A 4,376-nucleotide genomic window follows, 5' to 3' on the forward strand; every position below is an offset into this window, starting at 1 on the left:
ACAGGGATGATGGCAGCTCTGTGGAGTGACAGATTAGTTCAGCCTCTGAGAAAACTCTGGAGCCTCCAACTTCAAAAGGATGTGGAGTGAATCCAAAGGAGGCCATTGAGTTCCAAGGGCTGGGGGCCCTCTGCTCTGGAGCCAGGCTGGAAGAGCTGGGAATGTCCAGCCTGGAGAAGAGAAGGATCCAGGGAGACCTCAGAGCCCTTTCCAGTGCCTAAAGGGGCTCCAGGAGAGCTGGAGAGGGACTTGGGACAAGGGATGGAGGGATAGGACACAGGGAATGGCTTTAAATTGACACAGGGTAGGGTTGGACTGAATATTAGGAAGAAATTCTTGTCTGTGAGGGTGGTGAGGCCCTGGCAAAGGTTGCCCAGAGAAGCTGTGGCTGCCCCATCCCTGGAGATGTCCAAGGCCAGGTTGGATAAGGCTTGGAGCAACCTGGTCTAGCAGAATGTGTCCCTGCCCATGGCAGGAGGTGGATCTGGTCCTTTCATATCCTTTCTATCCCAAACTATTCCATGTTTCCATGTTTTCCATCTTGTCTGGCTGCTACCACTGCAGATGTGGCTGTAAGAATAATTCCAGTCTTGGGTATTTATCCACCACAGCCACTCCCATTTGAAGACTTTTGATAATTGTTGACCTTTCTGGGGTCTGATAGTTGATGTTTGGGTGAGGTGTTTATATATCAAAAAGAGTCAAGCGTCCACTGAACCAGTTTGAATGGCAGAAGTCTGAAATCTCATCGTGTTCCAGCAGGTTTTGGGAAAATCTGAGCCTCAGCGGAGCTGAAGTAGCTCAGCTGGGAGAGCGTTAGACTGAAGATCTAAAGGTCCCTGGTTCAATCCCGGGCTTCAGCAGACTTTTCCTGCACTTTTCTGTGCCCACGGCTGGGCTCTCCAGTACAGGAGAGACCTGGACATCCAGGACAGAGTCCAGCCAAGGGCCAGCAGCGCTGGCAGGGACTGGAGGGCTCAGGAGCCTCTCTGCTGTGGGGAAAGGAGGAGAAACTGGGCCCAGTGGCTTTGAGGGAGTGTGGAGTTCCCCTTCTCAGACATATTCCCAAGTGACCTGGAGGTGGTGCTGGCCAAGGGGCTCTAGGTCCTGCTTGAGCAGGGCTTTGGAGCAGGGACCTCCACGAGGTCCCTTTGGACCTCAACCAGTCTGAGCCTGTGAAAGAGGGACAGGGTTTTACAGTTCAAGTATTTTAGCAAAAATCGTGATATAAAGGGATTTTTGTTCCTTCCACTGCCTCTTCCCAGTCCTATAGCATGGACTGCCCTGAGAAGAAGCAGAAAGGTTGACCCACTTTGGTGTATGGCCAAGCAGGAAATCAAAACTGGGTTTGGGGAGTAGGAAAACCCCCGAAAGTGATTTTTAGCATAATCACAACTGACCTTGAAGCAACCTCTCTCCCCAAAATTGTATTTTCCAGGCTGAAGGGTTCCAGTGTATTTACCTGTTGTTTATAGGGAAACAAATCTTGATATCAGGGCTGAAGTAGCTCAGCTGGGAGAGCGTTAGACTGAAGATCTAAAGGTCCCTGGTTCAATCCCGGGCTTCAGCAGAGTTTTAGCAGTTGGAATCAATGATGCATCCCTGGAAGTGCCCAGGAAATGACTGGACATGGCACTCAGTGCTCTTGGTTGGTTGACAAGGATGTGATGGGTCAAAGCTTGGACTGTCTCTTGGAAATCTTCTGCAATCTTAATGGTTCCATGGTTTTATCCTTGTGGGTCCTTCCTGCTCAGGGTACTCTATGATTCTCTGATGAAGTTTTCTACTTTTTCCTGAGCGTTTCCCGTTTTTACCCTGACCCTTGTCAAATGATGGTGTTCAATGTTCACCCCATCAAACTGAGTAACTCAGCTTTGTGTTTGCTCCTTTGTCCCTTTCTAATTCCTGTTTCATGGAGCCCTTCAGACAAACACCAGAGACAGGATACGAAACGCCAGTTGTCCAAAAAGACCAGCGAGAAGCAGCAAATCCTTGACCTTCTCAAGATCAACCCCAATGCTCATCCAATCTCTTCTTCATAGCAGGACAGGGACTCTTCTTTCCCCCTTTCCTTCTGGTGGTGCTCTGAAAGCTGTGGACATCAGGAAATCCAGAAAATACTTCCCTGACCAGGATATGTTTCAAATAACTTTTGTATAAACAAAAAACATCATCACCTGCTTAAGCCTCGAAGAGATACCAGGGGTCCTGCTGGGGCAAATGCCTCTGCCAAGAGCCACCACTCAAACACAACACCACAAATGCAACACACAAATGCAGCAGCTGCTCACCCAGGCTGGACCTTTGCAGACCTGATGCCCTCAGGCAGGATCATCTGGCTCAGGGATGCACCAGCTGGAAATTAGCCTTTTACTCCAGCTGTCTTTGCTTGGATCTAAATTAGGCAGGAGCCTCCTGGTCCCCAAATTGGATCAAAGTAGGTCAGAACTCCCTGCATGGTCCATGTGTGGGATTAAATTATATCAAATTTTGTGCATGTCTTGGGCCTCGTTCTGTTATAAAAGCAGAGCTCAGGTGGTTATGAACATCCCGAAATATTGCCCTCAGGTTTAGAACAGTTCACACACTGTGGCTGTGCTGAGGGGGCTCTGACCTCATTAACCCCCTGGAAAAAGGCAGCCCTGAGCCCCCCAGGAGAGAGGCAAATCCCATACCAGGGACACCGACCTGACGGTGACCCCAAATGGCTTAAATGTGACAATCTGTGTGCTCACAGACAATGCCCAGACACAGTTCCCTGCACTGAAGAAGCCAGGAACCGTTCCCAGGAAGTGGTTTGGACATAATAGGTCTATTTTTGAAGAAATGCTGAGAGGTGTGATTGCTCAGACTGGGGAAAGAGAAGGTTTGGAGATCGTTAGAGCCCCTTCCAGTGCCTGAAGGGGCTCCAGGAGAGCTGGAGAGGGACTTGGGACAAGGGATGGAGGGACAGGACACAGGGAATGGCTTCCCACTGCTAGCAGGCAGGATTAGATGGATATTGGGAAGGAATTGTTCCATGTGGTGGTGGTGGTAAGACTCTGACACCTATTTCCCAGAGAATCTTTGGCTGCCCCATCCCTGGAAATGTTTGGCCAAGCTGGGATGAGCACCTTGAACAACTTGATCTAGTGGAAGGTGTTGGTGGAAGGAACCACAGGATTTTAAGGGTCCCTCCCAACCTGAACCATTCCATGGATCTGTGATTCTGTGACTTCTGCTGGGGGCAGAGAGAGGAGGAGGTTTTAGCCCTGCCGGATGGGGTTTAGTCTCAACAAACAGGGCAGACCAGTTCCATTTCCTTTGGCCACTGTAACACCCGGTTCAGGGGACCTGTTCCCCCTCCTCACCGGGTCTCTGCTCTCAGCCAGGACCAGGGGGATGCCAAGCCAGAGCTGGCACCTTTGTGCCCGTGGAGGGGTGACAGTGACATCTGGGCTTGTTCGCCTCGAACACGAGTTCAGCACACGGGGGTAACTCCAATGAAATCGGTTTCAAGCCTGACCCACACCTGGGGGGAAAGCAAAGGAAAGGCCCCCCACTGGTGTCAGTGCTCAGGATTCATGTTCCAAAAATCCCAGGGACAACAACGCAGCTCTGAGAGGAGATGAGAGAAATTTTTTCTCTCCTCCTTCTCCCTGACAACTCAGTCCCTTCCGCGGCTGAAACAGCTTTGACTCAAACCTCAGCGCCAGAAGTTGCCAAGTTTCCCTGGATTTGGCTCAGAGAAGGGTTAAAACCTGCCCGTGCTCCCGGGGAGGCTGCGAGGGAAGGAGCGGGATGAATAACCGCGGTGGGCGGCAGGAGCGCGGGGGCGGCTGCCCTGCCAGCACCTTCTCCAGCCCCCTCGCACTCAGCTCCCTCCTCTCACCCCCGCTCAGGCCCCTGCAGGGCCCCCACACCGATCAATCAGCGCACGGCAGATCCCAAAATCCATCTTTCCCCGAGAACCTGCTCCAACCCGCAGCTCTCCCGGGTTGCCGAGAGACTGCAACACTAACACTCTGCCGGTGCCCTTCAGCTCTGATTCTCTGCCTTTTATTCTGGGGGATTTCTGCCTCTTTCTCTTAATGCTTGTCAGTCCTGGTTTGCTTCTCGCCATCCTCGTGAACTTCCCTCTCCACCTTTGCTACCAAGAGCTCGGGCAGGGATCGATCCGCACGCAGGGACCGATCCTCGCACACCCGCCCTGACCTCACTGCATCTCTCTGCTGGCGAGATGAGAAGCCTGAGTGGAAAGACCAGACAGATAAATACATGGGAAACTCTCAGCAGGAGGTTAAAATCTTTTACTTCAGAAAAGAAAGAAAGAAAGAAAGAAGAAAGAAGAAAGAAGAAAGAAAGAAAGAGAAAGAAATGAAAGAAAGAAAGAAGAA

The 4,376-nt window shown here is 51.2% G+C and overlaps 2 non-coding genes across 2 annotated transcripts; both read left to right on the top strand.

Annotated features, from left to right (window-relative positions):
* Positions 1-790: 790 nt before the first annotated feature.
* Positions 791-863, top strand: TRNAF-GAA (transfer RNA phenylalanine (anticodon GAA)). The gene has a single exon. It is a non-coding gene; the product is annotated as a tRNA-Phe (tRNA).
* A 634-nt stretch (positions 864-1,497) lies between these two features.
* Positions 1,498-1,570, top strand: TRNAF-GAA (transfer RNA phenylalanine (anticodon GAA)). Its single transcript has one exon. It is a non-coding gene; the product is annotated as a tRNA-Phe (tRNA).
* The last annotated feature ends 2,806 nt before the right edge of the window (positions 1,571-4,376 follow it).

This window comes from Vidua macroura, chromosome 1 (genome assembly GCF_024509145.1).
Source record: "Vidua macroura isolate BioBank_ID:100142 chromosome 1, ASM2450914v1, whole genome shotgun sequence".
NCBI lineage: Eukaryota > Metazoa > Chordata > Aves > Passeriformes > Viduidae > Vidua > Vidua macroura.